At 42.0% G+C, this 18,636-nt stretch overlaps 1 long non-coding RNA gene across 2 annotated transcripts in view; it reads right to left on the minus strand.

The window, feature by feature from the left end:
* LOC146776247 (uncharacterized) overlaps positions 1-18,636 on the minus strand; it is an 88,719-nt gene that overhangs the window by 9,448 nt on the left and 60,635 nt on the right. The window lies entirely within an intron of this gene.

Here is an 18,636-nt window from a genome sequence, read left to right on the forward strand (position 1 = left end):
AGACCATGCTTGCCTTGTTTTCATGTGTTCCTTGATGCTCTGCCCACATGGCACTTACACATAGCATTCAGTGCTGTGCATGATTGTGCACAGACTTTCTTCAACATGTGAATTAGTCAGTCACACTTTGGATGCTGTGACAGTTACATTCACTTAGCTGTCTGCACACTGTAAGTGGCAATTGGATCTGTGTGAATTTTTGTGTGATGAGAGGGCTGGTATTGTCAAACGGCACCATGCTTTGTGAGAGGAATGGCAGGGTGCATGCACTGTCTACTTATCTGTTCTGTTGTCACATTTAGGTTGAATTTGTGACACATCTGTGTGTGTGTGTGTGTGGTGGAGGGCTCCATCCTGCTCAGGGTTAGGATAAGAGAGCATAAGATGGCTACCTACCTGTTAGTTTGAAGTGTACAATGCAATGGCTGACACATGCATCTGGGTGGGAGTGAGTGCTCCATCTTGATGATCTGGGGAACCAGGGGGCATGGTGGGAGTAGTAGTGCAGACCTCCCACCCACAAACAGCATTCCATTGGAAGATGGCTACCTACCTGTTAGTTTGAAGTGTACAATGCAATGGCTGACACATGCATCTGGGTGGGAGGGAGTGCTCCATCTTGATGAGCTGGGGAACAAGGGGGCATGGTGGGAGTAGTAGTGCAGGCCTCCCATCCCTAAACAGCCCTCCCTGGGAAGATGACTACCTACCTGTTAGGTGAGGGTGAACCATACAATGGCTGCCAACTGCTTCTGGGTTGGTGTGGAGTGCTACATCCTGCTCAGGGGTTGGACAGGGGGCCTGGTGGGAGTTGTTGTGCAGGCTTCCTTCCCCCCCAACAGCCCTCCCTGGGAAGATGGCTACCTACCTGTTGGGTGAGGGTGAATCATTCAATGGCTGCCAACTGCTTCTGGGTGGGTGTGGAGTGCTACATCCTGCTCAGAGGTGGGGCAGGGGGCCTGGTGGGAGTTGTTGTACAGGCCTCCCACCCCCAAACAGCCCTCCATGGGGAGATGGCTACCTACCTGTTAGTTTGGAGTGTACAATGCATTGGCTGACACATGCATCTGGGTGGGAGGGAGTACTCCATCTTGATGAGCTGGGGAACAAGGGGGCATGGTGGGAGTAGTAGTGCAGGCCTCCCACCCACAAACAGCCTTCCATGGGAAGATGGCTACCAACCTCTTAGTTTGTTTGTAGTGATACAATATCTGCCAACTGCTTCTGGGTGGGTGTTGAGTGCTCCATCCTGCTCAGGGGTTGGACAGGGGGCCTGGTATGAGTTGTTGTGCAAGCTTCCCACCACCAAACAGCCCTCCCTTGGAAAATGGCTACCTACCTGTTAGGAGAGGGAGAACCATACAATGGCTGACACATGCTTCTGGGGGGGGGGGGAAGGAGTGCTACACCCTGCTCTGGCGTGTGACGGGGGCCTGTTGGGAGCTGTTGTGCTGTTTGCCTGGACACATACAACCCTTTAAATGTTGGCTACCTTTGGGGTGATTCAGATGGAGTGAATGTTACCTCTGTGTGATCTGTGTTGGGTATTGTGGTGCAGATTAATGTACTTGGGCCTCGGAGATGTAGCTTCGTTGTTGTGCAAGACAGTACATGGCAGTAGGATGTTTTACATTTGTTTGTCCTTACCAACCTGCTTCTCCCGGCTATTCTTGTGAGTCTCTCTGGATGCAGTATGGCAAGCACCTTCTCCTTCCATGCAGTGAATGTTCTTGGTGGAATGGGAGGTCCACCGCCAGTCCTCTGAGCCAGCTCATGGTTCTTGTTCCTCTTCTTTTTGACAACACTCTTCAGGTCATGCCACCGCTTCATGATTTCCTTTTTGTTGCAAGGAGTGGTCCCTACTGATTTGACCTTGTTAACTATCCTTACCCACATTTGATTTCTGGTGGCTGATGGGGTCTGTTGGGCCAGATTGCCAAACAATTGTGGTTCTACTCTGATTATCTCATCTACCATGACTGACAACTCACTCCCTGTGAATTTTGGCATTTTCTGTGGTTCCATGGTGTGTGATGTGCTAATGTTTTGGGGTGCAGTTATGAGGGCGGTGGGGATGGTGTAGGTGGTGTGTGTGTGTGTGTTGTGGTGCTGGTGTGATGTGTGCAGGTTTGCCTCTCCTTTGTGCTCTGGTGTTGTGCCCTTCAGTTGTGGAGTATTGCAAAGGATTCTGGTCAGGGAAGGGGCTGGTTTTATGCTCAGCTATGTGGGTGTGTCAAGATGGAGTATTGCTGTCAGGTGTGTTGTGTGAGTTGTCCTGGGATTGGTACTTTTTGAATTTGCCATTGGGGTGTGTCTTTGGGGGGTGTTAGGTGTTTTTGGGGGCAGGGCTAGTTTGCTGTGTGCACTTGGTGGCCTTGCTGTTTTGTCGGCTGCTATTTGTTTCACGGAGCGTCCGCAGTGATGGCTATGCTACAGCCATTCCACCGGATCTCCCATTCATCACTGTTTGCAACTGCGGTGGTCAGAAATGGCGGAACGTACCGCGGTCACATCGGGGATATCCTAATTTTCCGTGCGGTCTCCCTGCTGTCCTGGCGGCGGTTTGGTGTGTTTCCGCCACGAATTCGACCGCCGCAGAAGGATTTTCACCTTCTCCGCCCGCTACGGGCGGTCTTTGATGGACTCATTCCGCCACGGTCCGATTTTTTTGGCGGTTGATTCTAATCAGACTGCCGGTTTTGCCGCGGTACAGCGGACGGTTGATTTCCGCTACCATGGCGGTTGGGGTGGTTTTCCGACTGCCATCCTAATAGACCCCCCTAAATATCTAATCCTACTAAAACATAAACTTATCTCAGTAAAACATGCTGTTTTATTTGTAACTACCTGATAAATATTATCACATACTAAAAATATTTATTTTACTTTTTTATATATGAATAGATTACTACTGCATCCAACAGCCAAAGACGGACAACATTTGGACTGAAATATATATATATATATATATATATATATATATATATATATATATATATATACACTTAACGTCGTGAAAAGCATATTGCAAGGTAATTTCCTTAAATATAAACATCTAAAAACAAGTAAATAAATGACAAAGCATACAAACACAAAAGAAACAAATTAAAAAACATCATCATTACAAATTATAAATAATGTTCACATTTTTTTTTCTTTCAGCTCTCAAACGTTTCAACAATCAGAAAAAAGAAAAACATAACAAGGTAATTTTAACATCAATAAATTATTACATTAAAAATGTTACTTCTATTATTATAAAGAAATGTTTTCTCCCACAGAAAAAGACATATAACAGGTAAATAGATTGTTTAAAAGTGACTAAAGAAATGTAGGCAAATAAACACAAATGTATCTCTTCAAATTACAATGAAAAAGTTTTGTACAATTATAAAACATTAACGGGTTGTTCCTTAACCTCAAAAAATACTATTATATTTCAGAAAAATAATGTAAAATATTTTCAATATAATAACAATAATTTTCTTTCAACTTTTTCAGACCACAATATAACTCAAACTCATAAAGCAAAGCAAGAAACAACCTAAACAATACAATAAAGGTAAGATGAAAGAAAAGCCAATCCAAAAAATTAACTATGTTTCTCTCCCTAGGAAACGTCACCATAAACTACATATTTGTAATAAAACTCAAAAAATATTTTTCTTTTCAGAAACACAGAAAAAATCTATCAATTTTCCAAAGCAAAAGAATCTAGCAACATCTAATTCAAAGGTAAGAAAAACTGAAATATTTTTAATGCAAAAAATTAAAAACCAACAAAGACAGAAATACAACAAAGTTAAAGCATTAAACAGAACTTGAAAATGCATACATTGCAAACTGTGAAAATGATTATATAAAACATACTATCATTTTCCCTCGAAACAGGTATGCACCACAAAATATTAAATAAATAACATTATGTTTTTCTTTGTTCTCTTTTCAGAACTAAAAATGGCTACCCAATCTAAAGAAGCAAAATACCTAACATCAAAAAGAGGGAACAGACTGATGAACCATAGTGGGTCTGTTTATTGTAAGGAGAGACTATCTGAACCCAGGTGTCATTGGAGGTGTGTGCAATATTACTCAACCCATTGCACAGGCAGAGCGTTACTCTTGGTGACACTGTTTTAAGAACCACAGACCATAACCACTCTGCCTCTGCAATGGAGATTAAAGTTAGAGAAAGGATTAATGAGATCAAAGATATTGCATCCACCTCCAATGAACCCTGTGGTGCAGTTTTAAGGGAGGTATCCCAACACATTCCCCCACATGTTGCAAGTAGTATGCCCACAATACCTAATTTGAGAAGAATTATTCAACGTCAAAAACAGACAAGTAACCCACAAAGAGTAACACCCCAAACATACTCTGACATAATAATTCCACCTTAACTCTCTGTTACTGTTTCTAATGAACCTTTCTTATTGCATGACAACCAAAATCCTCAAATGAGAATCCTAATCTTTAGCACACCCCATAATCTAGTAAGGTTAGAAAACAGTGATATTTGGATGATGGATGGAACTTTTAAAAGCATGCCCCATCCATTCACCCAAATATACACTATTCATGCATACATTAACAATGCAATAGTTCCCTTAGTATACAGTTTACTCCCTGATAAAGAATCCTCAACATACACTGAATTTTTATCAGGGATAAAATATAAAACATCCAACAAAAGTCCAAGAAAAGTAATAATTGACTTTGAATTAACCATGATTAATCTGATAACCAAAATATACCCAGATACCCAAATTCAAGGATGTTTCTTTCACTTTTCTCAGGCATATTGGTGAAAACTTAAAAAAAATCCTTAATTCAGGATTACATATGAGACAGAAAACTACAGTTTGAACTAAAAAAACTAACTGCCCTTTGCTTTGTTCCTCCTGACAGTGTAGAAGAGTACTACACTTCAATTACTGAATCAGAATATTTTACAACAAATGAAGAAAAATTGGCACCAATACTAAATTATTTTGAAGACACATGGATTGGCCATCTAAGCTGGTCGGGTCACAAGAGGAGACCATGTTTCCATGTGGAGTGGTGGAACTATTACTCGACCTGCTCAGAGGGAGCAACAAAAACAAACAATGCCATAGAAGGATGGCACAACTCCTTCAACAAATCATTTGCCAATCCGCGGCGGTTGGATTCTGGCGATTAACATTGCGGCGGTTGCTGGCTACCGCCGGCATAATAATCATGCCGGCGGAGCCTGGCCCTGCACCGGCATCATTGTGGTGGTCCAGTTCCACCCACTAGGCCTGCGTGCAGACTGCTACCAGCGGAAAAGTGGCGGGCGGAGACTCTCACTGCTGCGGTCGTCACCACCATGCTAATGGGACCGGCGGTTTTCAGGGTTTCGATCGTGGGCGGATGGCCTCTGCCAGTCTGGCGGATGTCCTCTGGCAGTCCGGCGGTTGCCACCGCCGATCCGGCGGCGGCCATCCGCCTGCCATCCTAATAGACCCCTATGTATTTTAATAATGTAAATTTGTCTTTTCTTAACGCAGCTCTCCCTTGCTTTTGTTCTCTCCAGCGACAATGTCCGTAATAATGAAAGTTACGTTGATGCGTCGACGTCCTTTCTTTTTATAAAAATGAAAAAAGGACATTTACTCTCATTGCAAACAATGGAAAAGCGTGATAAATATGTACATTTATTAATAGATAAATAACATCTTTTATTTGTTTATACATGTTTATTTATGTCCCAAAAAATATGAAAATACGAAAAAAATCTTTTTGAATTTACACATTTAAATCTATATATATTATATTTTTTAAACATTAATAATTATTAATTTACATGTACTTTACATTAAATTATATTTATTTGTCCCCATTAAATTATTAACAATCATAATATATAAACATCACAATACCGGGTATGTAGCGCGCTTTACAAGTGTCACTGATTGATTGATTGATTGATTGACCTATATTTTCATTACTAACTTTTTAAGTTTAGAATATTTAAAAAAAAAACTTGATCATAATATTTTCTAATAATTTTATATAACAAATAAGTGCTTAAAAATATTAATAATACCCCAGTATTCATTTAAAAAAATTATACCTAATCCATAAAACAATTAGTATCATTATCATCAATATTAATTATTTAATAACACAATTAATACCTGATTATTAATTTTCTTCTCTTAAAATCAAAATAAAATGTTCGATAAATGTTTACATAATTAATTAAAACGTAGCATTAATATTCATACCTGACTATTAATTTACCAAAAAATATACCCATTCCATAACATTAGTATTATTATTATTATTATTAGGATAAAAATTAACTATTTTATAGCAATATTAATACCTAAATATTAAACACTTTAATACAATTATTTGAATGTATTATTTAATATTACTTATATTATTAAACATACATTATCAAAAAATAAAACAAACACTTACCATACAATACTTACCAATGCGTTTTAAAAGCATGCATTGTACTTGTATATGCATTGTAATGGCATGCGTTGTAAGTGTACCTGCGTTGTAATGGATGCGTTGTAAAGGCATTGCGTTGTAATGCCTGCGTTGTAAAGGATGTCTCCCGCTGTCCACTAGTTAAAGTAGGCAGGCTTCAGGCTAAATCTTGAAGGAATGTTAAGCACCTTGTTTTACCAGAATGCAACCTTGGTTAAATTAAAGGGAAACAACACAGTAGTATAAAAATATTTATTTATTATCTATAACACTCTCTAGTATCCTCTACACAAGGATGGAATACAAATCAATAATACAGTTGCAAAGAATCAAAAATAAGTAGCACAATACACAGTGGGCTCCGGGGGGAGACCAAACCATATACTAAATGAGTGGTATAAGAACCACAACTCGGGACTAGACTTAGTATAGGAGGTGTACAATTGCTGGGACCCCAAGGAACCACCCAAGGTGAGTGAATAGGGACCCCACGGAGGACGGATGCAGAGTGAGAACACGACCGTGTGCTCCGTACAATTCAGTGGGAAAGTCGTGGTTGGAAAATCAGAGATTAAGGACCCTTCCCATCAGATTACGAAGACAACCCTTGGAACGTAAGAGTTTGAAGAGCCACCCCAACCGAGGATACCTTTGTACCAGAGTTACCTATCCAAGAAGCCGGGTGCATAGGCACGAAGTGGCATTGGAAACCCTTGTCACTCTCTATTGATGTTGACAAAGAAATGCTGCTGCTGAAAGTACGAAAAGTGTCTGGTGGAATCCAAAACATGGGTTCTAGATGAGAAGAAGCTGAAAGCAGAGGGGACAGAGTCTGGGTCACTTTGGAGTGAACAGGGGCTCGGTAGATGAATGCCCACCGATGTCTGGTGCTTCAGGTATGTTGACGGTGATCTTGACTCTTCAGCTGCAAGAACCCGGAGATGTCTAGGTCAACCAGGAGCTGGAGGCAGAGCTTTTCCACAAAGGATGTCAAGTGCTGAGGGGGTCAGTGTCTGGCGGGAGCACCAACAAGCCTTGGCAGTTGCAAACAACATAGATGGTCAAATTCGGTGTCGATCTGGCCCAGCAAGGACCAGGAGACTCACCACAGCAAGGGGAGTCAGGGCAGGCCTGGAGCAACCAGGATAGCCCAAATAAAGCAAAGTTGACCCTCAAGTGGACTGGCAGAAGGCACAGGAGTCACGAGGGGACCTCAGGCGGTTTCACAGGATACCAGCTAGCAGGGCACAGAGTGTGAGGATACTGGAGTCCTTCTCAGAAAAGATGCACTGGGGTGAGGGCTACCAATGACCCAAAGCACAGAATTGTTGCACGACAACAAGCATGTGCAGCTGCAAATGAACGCAGTGCACAAGGGTATGGGTATATGGTCCCCATGAGGGATATCCCTCTCAAACTCAGTGAGAGGGCAGCTCAACCTCAGAGACCTTCAGAATCTTACCTCCTGTGTTGCTGGAGTCTTCGTAGTCCGCAGGAGCTCTGGAGCAGCAAACTGGTCAGATGCATTATGTGCCTGCGTTTGCAGGGAAGTGACTCCTTCACCCCAAGGGAGATTCTTCTTTTGTCTTGGAGGTCCACAGGGTCCTGCATGGAGCCTGTATGGATGACAGACAGGGGCGAGACTGGGGACAGCAAGGCAAGACGAAGTCGAGCTCAAGGGAGGTCCAGCAAAGTCCAGCGTGTCCTGACAGTCGAAGTGTAGTGGTATCTTCCTGCAGAATCTTGTCCATGTAAAATCTAATTTCCTGTAGCCAGGTAGCCCATTTTATTCCCACGGGAAAGGGTTGGACGGATTCTAGGGACCCTCCTAGGGAAGGGACAGGACAGAGGGGTGCTACACCCATGTCCTTTGTCTAGTTTTGCGCCAGAGCAGGAGCAAATGGCTCCCAGAACTGGTTTGAGCTGGACTATGCACAGGGACACCAAATGTGCCCCTCGTGCAGACTTTCTGGCACAGAGACCATGCACCCACCCATCCCCTATACACTAAATCCTGTCTGGGAGGTGGTCACACCTCTCTGTGACAGGATACCTATTGTCCGACCTTCCTCTGCGTGAGCTTGGCTCAGCAGCAGGAGAGCAGACTCGTATCTGTGGCTGGCAGCATCCATTTTGTGCTGTAAGGCTCGAGAAAGTTGGTACCGGTAGACTTAGGTACTCCCAGAACCTCGGTTCTGATGGGAGAAACCACACCTCCCACATCAGTTACTGGTGTGGAGGTATTATTCTAAGGAGTTTTACACCAAACACGACATACTTCATTGTAGTTGTTTTCGAGATAGCATTTACCGCGAGGTTGTAATGCACCTCTACCTATATGTCTGGCAGTATCACGTACAGCCCGGGAGAATGGTCTCTGAAGACTGCAGAGGGGTCCTGCTCATTCAGGAGTACCTTCTCACGTAAAACCCAGCACCCTGCCTTCAGGATTGTTAAGGCCTGCTATAGGGGTGCCTTATAAAGTTTTAAGTGTAGTGATATATATAGATATAGTGAACCTATATCTCTCGTAAGTGGTGCAAGCACCAGCTTGCACAGGCTGCAGTAGCAGACCTGAGATTCCATTTTGTATAGCCTCTCATGGGTGGCATAATAAATGCTTTAGCCCATGGGAGGCCTCTGGGGTACCTATGCCCTGGGTACATGTGTACCATATACTAGGGACTAAGAAAGGGTATCCCAGTATCCAATCTGGAGTTGTACCAACGTACATACATATCAATTTAAAGGGAGAAAGCAGATAGGCTGGGGTCCTGAATAGCAGGATCCCAGCCAGACTAGTCAAAAACCTGAGGAAAAAAGTGGGGGTAACCATGTAGTCAGATCGTACCTTCCTACAACCGTGATTTTGTAGTCTTTGTTAATTTCACATGCAAAAATAATGAATAAAAAAAAAAGACTTCTCTATTCTACTAGGAATTCTGCCCATTAATCTCATTTTGCCACCTACTTTGGACTTAGAATAATTTCTGATTTCTCATTTCTCTGTATAACCCTTTTCTAGTAACCTTTGTGTCATTGACTCTATACCATCTTACATTTGAATTTGATTATGAGGCCCACTTTCTATTTATCTAGTACTCAATTATTGTGTAATTGAGGAGGGCCACTTGTTAGACCTGTTAGTCTTAGACTGGTCTTCCCCCAAATTCTTTGCCTTTTAACTCCATTTTTGAAATTTGTTTTTGTTGGCCTTAGGACTCTGTGCACTTTACCACAACTAACCAGTGCTAAAGTACTTTTGCTTACTCCCATAAATATGGTAACATTGGTTTACACATAATTGGTATATTTAATTTACTTATAAGCTCCTTGGTATTCTATATACCATGGGTTTGTAAATTAAATGCTACTAGTGGGCCTACAGCAGTTATTGTGCCTCCCACATAAGTAACCCGCCCTAGGTAGCCCTTAGGGCCAGGTGCATTGTAATTAAAAGGTTAGACATGTACTTTTAAGTTTTACATGGCTTGGTAGTGAAAAAAACCTACATTCATTTTTCACTATTGTGAGGCCTACCTGCCCAATGGGATAACATTGGACTGCCTTATTACATTTAATAAGTGCTTACCTTTGATTGGGAAGAGGTAAGCATTTCATGTTTGTTATCGATGAGCTTGTAAAAAAAATAATCTTTAATGGTAAGGCTGAAATTTTAAATTACATCGTCATTTTCCTGCCCTTTTCTAGCTCACTTGACTGGGTGTAGTTGGCATTTGCACTTTAGTTAATTCCTCCCAGACAGTCGCATATTAGAGGGATTAGGTTTGCCAGAATTGGCCATCTGCTGGCACAATGGCGTGGTGGAGCTGGGCACAACCCCACTTGCAACTGAATAGGCCATGCTCTACCTTCACACAAAGAACTTGCCACCACTGTATTGTCCCTGCTGCCAGCTTTAAGCCAGGGCAGGGGAGTCAGGAATTTCAAAGTAATTCAAAGGAAAACCTCTAGAATCTTCTCCTACTTCGAAGAAGGCACTGGGTATAAAAACAAGGCCTTCAGATCCACTCTTCAGTTCACTTTCTGGACCTGCGAAGGACTCTCAGAAAACTGCCTGCTAATGTGGCCTGCGGTGTACTCCACAAGGACTGCTTTGCTGCTTGGAGCACGCCATGAACCCTCAGAGGCCTGCCCCGCTGCTTGAGCCCTGCTTCCTCACTTGAACCGTGGACTACAAGAGTGATTCCAAGGGCTAATTTGCTTGCCTCCTGTTCAGAGCCATAGAGACATAACAGGCACCCCCATCTTGAATTTGTACTTGGACCCAGCCGGAATGAGCCCTGAACCCCCAATTGGTGCCCCTCCAGACCTGGACCCTTGGTTGTGGTGTTAAAGGTACCCAGAAAGCCAAAATTCAAAACTTAGCCCAAGGTGAATCGCTGGTCAGCCTGACTTTGCAGCAGATCCCACTACTTTCTTCTCTGCAGCAGCAAATCCTATTCAGCGGTCTCTCAGCGAAGGGGTGTCAGCTTCCTTGAACTCTCATCAGATACAACCTCTAGCTTCATCTCACTGACGTTTTCAAATTTAAAAAAAGCAGACTCCGAACATAGAAATCTTCACCGTGACTTTGTTCAGTAGCTCCCCAATGATGCTCCCTCCTCAGACACTGGTGGCAGCTGTGCCCAGCTGAACTTTAACTTCTCCAAAGTTTTTTCCAGAATTTCTTCTAAATCCAAAGTTAGGCTTTTTTCGGGCCCAATCCACTCTCTGTATCCGACTTGCGCTCCATCGCCTTCAGCCATATTCTTCGACTTTAACCTGGTCTCGCCCAACTACGGTTCGCGCGTGGATCTTTGTACTTGTTCCATTAGTTTTAAATATGGTGTGGTTCAATAAATAAGATTCAATCCATAGTAGCTTTGTATGGGGATAGAAGCGATAGTGGAGGGCACTGAAATATTCTAGACTCTTGCTACAGAGAGGTGGCTGGTCCTTAGAAAATTTCAAATGCTATTATTTCTCATCCATGATGCAGATATGAGACTATTAGTTAAGGGCCTCTATAATACAACTTCTGATCTTGCTGGGCTTCCCTCTAGTAGTCATACTTAGGAAATTATGGAGAGTGTTTTCTTCTACACTTTGTCGAATACAGCAGATTTATTTTAAAAAAAGTATGTTTCAAGATTGTTCAATCAGTTATATAATTTTGAAAACACTGGGCCACACTATTTAAATTACATAATTTCACTACTACACCACCCTTGAAGCCTGCAATTTCTACAAACATTTTCCATGATCACTCTTGTAGGGTATATGAAAACTCTGGAATTAAAATTTTAGGCAAAATAAGTTTGGACAAAACTAAGCTTTTTCACTCTGATGCAAAAAAAGATGGTCTTCCCAAAGAGGCTTTTTTAAGTTCCTGAAAATCAGAAACTTTATACAGAAGATTGATAAAGGTCAATTTAGCCAAGATGTTAGCCTTCTTTTGGATTACATTTTTAACAGTACAAATCATACAATCAGGGTATATTATAACATTGTTACATATGGTGTAATAGATGACACTGACATTCGAGTAGTTCACAAATTCAGTAGGTTAAATGTAAAATATATAAAAGAAAATCTTTCAGTAGTCCATAAGAGATGGGGATCTATAGCAATCCACCCAGTCCACAAAGTCACTATGAATGTTTGGGCATAATGCATATGTTTACAACTTGTCCACATTTGCAAGAATACTGGAGCCAAATATTCAGTTATTTATGTAAGACATTTCACAGATTTCATTTTCCACACATCTCATTATGCTGGGTATTGACACTAATATACAATTATCTTATGGGACTTTCAAATCTAAATTTGTGAATATTGTTATTGCTGGAATCTGTATCACAGATGCTTGGATAGAAACTCATCTCCCTAAATATAAACGGTAGTGGGTTAAATACATTGCCTGCTTCCATGCTGTAAATTCCTAATATAAATGTAAAGGAAAAGTAGCTAGAGATTTAGGGCCCTCAATCAGAACTCAATTACACATAGTGTTTTTTGGGAATAAAGGTTTTACGTCAATGAATTTTACTGATTGTAGTGTAAGAAAATGTTTGCACATATTTTGTTTTTTTCCCTCCACTTCCAGAAATAAAAAATAAAAAAAGATTGTCTTTTGGTGGAACAGGCTGAAATTTCAAACATTAACTGGAAAACTAGTTAACAAATCTCTTTCATTTCAGGAATTATGAAAATAACACTATTGGCAAAGTAAGCAAGGTGTCAGATTCATTGTTAACCAAGGAGTGCTACAGATAGTATGAAATATTCTTTAGAGGGAAACATAGACAGCCTGATTTACAAGCCCACTGCACCACTGGCGAGTCACTTTTTTAGATGCACAAGTGGCGGAGTGTGCCTGCCCATATTTACAAGGAAACATAAAGTCCCCCTGCATGACTTTTCCTGGCCTTGTAAATATGGGTCCCTTTCACACAATACTCTGTGTAAAAGGGGCCCTCCATGAGTATTGCTGTGGGTGTTCCCAGGCAACATCCATGGAACCTGACACATTCCCAGATTTACAAAGTGTCATAAACCTGGGAATGTGTCAGAATCCTACGCCTCTCCAGGAGAGGCATAGGAGTGGCGCTACAAAGAGAAATACTTTTATTTCTCCTTCTTTTTTGCTCTTTCTATGTGTCCTGCATGCTGCAGCACACACAGAAGGAGCAAAAAAACAATAATGATTGTTTTTGTGCAGGAAAGTATCCATTACTGCCCAACAACAATCATCCCTGCAACACAGGAACACTTGCACTATGGCGCAAGGGTGTCAGCATTGGTGCACGGCTGCTATTTCTGCACCAGTGTAGGGGAGAAGGACTTTGTAGGTACAGAGCATTCTTGTCCTTTTTATTCGGATGAATTGCTGCGCAGCAGGTAGGCTTGTTGTGCTGCAGTGCGTCAAAATATAGTAAATGTAGCCCATAGTTTTTGTACGCCTTTCAGTATCAACACAAATAGAAGGTCAAACAGTATTCCAATTGCTAATTAATAAAGAAACTAAACCACCCTTATCATTTTTCACACATTTCGATTTATTAACTAAACTTTCACTTAGGGAGCTGATACAAAATATGAGACAAAATAATGAGATATACTCATTGAAAGAACTGGCATATGCAAAACTTAAAAGGACTTCAGGTAAAAAAATAGCGCAAACAACTACAAAAACACTTTACTCAAGACTGATATTCAGTTTAGGGCCTGATGTACAACATGTTTCTTCAGTTGCAAAAAGCGATTTGGGTTATTTGCTATTGTAAAAAACATGACATTAGTATGTATAGCCTTCCTAAAAGGGATTTGTGACTCCATATAGAATCACTATTTGGAAGGGGCATGTTATAGGAGTTCTTTCCAAATAGAAATTCTTTAAGAGATTAACAAGGTTTTGAGACTGACATCTGGTCGCAAAACATTGAAAATCTACAGACTTCTGAGTTGGTGTAGTCTGCCATTTGCAAAAGGAAAGACCCCTTTCCATTTGTGAACTAAAAAAAAATTGTTGGAGAGTAGGCAATAGCCCAGGGTTCCGCTGTCAATTTCAAACAAACTTTTTAAAAAAATAAACTTTCCTTCTTTTTAAATGTAGCCCTTTTCCCTTTAGGGAAAACGTGCAGCATTAAAATAGAATGTTTACCCTATTAAATGCAGTCACAGACATGGTGATCTGCTGATTCCAGAAGGCCACCAACCCTGAGATGACATCCAATTGGAGTAAGTCACGATTTTCGACCTACCTCATTAACATTCATGAGTTAGGTTGGGTTGCAAGCCTCTCTGGAAATTTTGTGAACTGAGAATTTTCAGTTCACAAAATTCAATACTAGTCACACAGACCGAATTTTGTACATAGGGCACATATTTTCAAAAACAAACTTCAGGTACAGATGTTATGAAATTAGTGTTGCTGAAATTATAACAGCATATGTATTGTGTACAGCTGAGTTGTATTACAATTTCTGTGAAGAAATGCTTCAAGGAGAAAAACTAATTGATCTACCATCGCTGAGTAGTTGAATGTTCAAGGATTGCTCACTCCACTTCTAAACAGGCTATCGAAAAACTTAGGGGCATATTTGCAATGCCCCTGTGGCACTTTTATGCCACCGGAGCATCACTTTTGTGATGCTCTGGGGCGCAGTGTGCCGGCCCATAATTGCAAGGCGTGGCTTTCCATGTCCTTGTAAATCTAGAGTAAGGCAATGCCTTACTCTGTGTGGAAAGGGGATTCCATGGGTGTTGCTGTGGGTGGCCCATGCAAAACCCATGCTTTTTGACACTGCTCCAGATTTACAACATAGCGTAAATCTGGGGAAGCGCCAGAGCATGCATAACGACGAGAAATGTTTACATTTCTACTCGTTTTTTCCGCTTTCCATACTGTAGCACACATAGAATGAAGAGCATCCCTCCATTGATTGTTTTTGTGCAGGAAGATGTCATTTCATGCACACAAACAATCCTACCAAAAACACAGACACCCTTTCACCAAGGTGCAACAACTGCAACAGCGCTAGCGGAAAGGACAGGGATGCCCCGTTTCTTGTAGACATCGCACATTCCTGCCCTTTCCTTTTGATGTAGGGCAACACAGCTAGAAGGCTTGTGGCTCTGCCCTACGCCAAAATATTGTAAATATGCCCCTTAATGTGGATAAGCCCAGTACCAAAACTGCAGGATGACAGAATATATTAAAACCTGTGTAGCTAAAATATTGTGCCAACAAGTGGAAACACTGGCATGCTCTTAATAAGCTTGCCTTTGTTTAATGATTTCTGTGTAAATTGGGAACAGTGTGTCTATCATCTGATTATTCCTTATTCATAAAAGGAAAATACATACTGATAACTTCATCAAGGTATGGTATGTTTGGAATGTCCCCAAATATCACATAAACCCATTTGTTCCATCATCTGTTTTATCTGTGCCACCATCTTTTGGTTAACTATCGTTGATCTATCCAGGGAGCTATCTAACATGGCATTAAAATCTCCAGCCATAACGATTGGGCCAGAGAAACTTCGTAACTCAACTATCAACTCTTTTAGAGGCATTATGTCATCTATATTTGGCCCATATTACACTTTCAACGTAAACCTTTGTCACCAACTGTCAGTTTTGCTATAATCCACCTACCCAAGCTCTCTGAAATACTTTCAGTAATCATAATCTTGGGGTCTCATTTTAAGAAAACAGCTACCCCTTAGTAACTGATGTATGTTTCATGCACACCAGTTGCTGCACCCATCTTCTTGACTTAAATACCTCCTTACACTCTTCTTCTGTCAGATGTGTCTCTTGTAAAATGATAACCTGGGTGGGGGAATATTTAATATACTGCAAAATCTTTTCCCTTCTTCCTCTTAACCTCAATCAGTTTACGTTCCAGGATAGAAACTTTAACTTTAACTTCTGTCCCTCAGCCATACTCCTGCCTCTTGAATTAACATCCGACGAACCATAGCATCCTGAGGTATCTTTTTTTATTTTTTCCCCCAAATGCTCCCCACCCAGTGCCCGATACCCCTCTCCCCCTGGAGAACCTACCCCCATTCGCCATGGCCTTAGCCTGTGGGTGACCCCCCCCCCCCCAGTGTGCCTATCTCAAATCCACTATAGTTTTCCGAGGACTTTTCTCAAATCCTATTTTAGTTCATTTAAACAACTCATACTGCCTTCTTCAAAGTTTCTATAAAATCATCCACTTCACTTGCTACTCGAAATCTATGCATTTTATTATTTGGCATTACTTTTCAAACGGCTGGGATCTACATCTGTACTGATGCCCCTAATTTCTTCGGCTGATCCATCCTTTTCCCCTATTCCCATTGTCTATTAGACGTGATGTAGGATATGTCTGACCTGATTTTGCGTGAGAACCTATCCACCTTCACTACTTTCATAGCGCTCAAGATAATATTTTTTCTTTCAGAGTATAAGTGAGAAAATGTACCAGGATCTTCCTTGGCCTGCTTCTATTTGGGTTTAGTCTAAAAGTGTCCAACTGGACTCTCTAAATATCTCTGCCAACTGCTTGGTCTGACTCTTCTATTTGTAGCCCAATTTTAATCAACCTGACTACAACATTTTTCAGATCTGTCCCTTCCACCCCTTCTGGTACATTTAAGATCTTTAAATGATTTCTCCTCTGGTTATTTTCCATCCTCTCTGCCCATTTCTGGTGTCCCTTTTCTCTCAATCTTAAGGACTTAATGTCTTCTTTATTCATTTGCACCGTACTCCTGAGCTCTTCTATCGTTTCCTCTAAAATTGTGGTTCTGCTTGCAAGATCAGCAATCTTTTTTTACAGGCTCTCGAAGGCCAACCTAATCTCCTTCTTGTTTCCTTCTGAGGTCTCAAATCTACTCTTTATCTCTGAGGAGAGTGCTGGAATTAACTCCCCTAGTGTCTGTCCCACTGCACTCACATTCTTTCCCTCCTTCCTCACACTCTGGGTCTCAATCTCCCTCACCTCGGATGTAGATCTGCGCTCAAGACTAGGCATTTGGCCAAACAAAGTGACAACTTCAACCCCTGCATCTGGTTGAGGAGCACTACCAGGATCCAATCTTATTAGGATTTCCGGATCCTCGACTGGCAGTTTCTGAAATCTATTTGGACTACAAACATTCTAACATCCAGCCTGCACTTCCTCTTCTGGGCATTTTGACAGCCCCCCCCCCCCCAATCCCTACTCCCCTCACCCTCCTTGCCCGACATCCCTGCTTCACATAACACTAGAATTTTCGGGAGTACCTTAAAAAAGGTCCTAAGGGAAGGTGTAACCTTAATCTTTTGACTCGTTTTAGTATGTCTCCTATCTGCCCTCTCTGTTTTTTCGACCCTCTGTTTCTTGGCAGTTTTTCTCACTAAGGGGGCTGTTTTTTCTGCATTCTCCTCCCCTACCCCTCCTTCTGGATGTTGCTCCCCCTCTGACTCCTGCTCAAGCAAGTTTTCTCCCCTCTTTGCGTTTCTCAGCGTATATCGTCCCAAACAGCCTGACCAACCTCGGTTTTATTCCTGGTCCTTGTGTCCTCCAAACTCCCTCTGTGTTATCACATCCTCTCCTTGCACCTGCACCACTTGCTCCCTGTCATGCTGCAGTGAAGCCGATTCCACCAGGTCCGCCTTGGCCTTTGAAAATACCTCCTGAGGCTATGTCTGCCTCCTCTCCCCCGGAAGGTAATCCTGGCCGCTGCTTGCCGCCCTCCCCTAATTCCCAGCATGGCTCTTAACCAGTGATGTTCCCCGTCTCCAACTCCTGCCATGGCTGCTGCTCTCCGCCCAACCACCCTGGTTGTCTCCGCTTCAAATTTCTCTGATGCAGCCACCCTCAGCCGCCCTCACCACAAACAGGTATGTGGGGCTGCAGGGTTAGATTATTTCCTCCGCCGGCATCCGATGATATGTGTGACTCCAGACGTACGGTTTTCCATATCTGTTTACCGGCGCCAATTCTAATACGGCCCACCACACCTCCACTCAGGGGAAGACAGCAACATGATTTTAAAATTCCTTAGCAGTAAGTCTGTTAATTCTTATCGCTTATTCCTTTGGTAGCATTGAAAACCTCCTCAAGCCTCTTAACTTCGGCAAAGGAGGAGCTCTTGCGGGGGTTAGAAGAGGGTATACTTACTCCAACAGGAAGTATTGGCACCAGTTTAGGATAGAGTATTTTTAATAGATATTGGATTAAAAGATCTAGTACAAGATATCAAACATATTGGGGCTCATTTATCAGATTATTCCGATGTCTTATTGGATATAGCCGTACCAGAGAACAACATACAGATTAGGTGTACCATGGACCGCAGTTCAAACTCAGGTTCTCCCCCTGTAGGAATAGAGTGGGACGCATGTAAAGCTTATCTAAGGGAGAAGTTAGGAAGCTTGTCGGTAGCCAAGAAGAGAGCTTTCCGGGAGGAAGTTGTGAATTTAGAAAAGAAGAGCAGAAGAAGATTTGGCAACAGCAAATCAGAGACAGGAACTGAGAGAGCTTAAAGTCAGAGTTATTGGACTTGAAATCAAAATGATCTACTACCATTGAAGATAGGATCAGGAAGAAAAGATTGGAAGCTAGCAAATTAACGCATTTCGAGTACGGGGAGAACTGCAGTAAGCTACTAGCGTGGC

Source organism: Triturus cristatus, chromosome 12 (genome assembly GCF_964204655.1).
Source record: "Triturus cristatus chromosome 12, aTriCri1.1, whole genome shotgun sequence".
Lineage (NCBI taxonomy): Eukaryota > Metazoa > Chordata > Amphibia > Caudata > Salamandridae > Triturus > Triturus cristatus.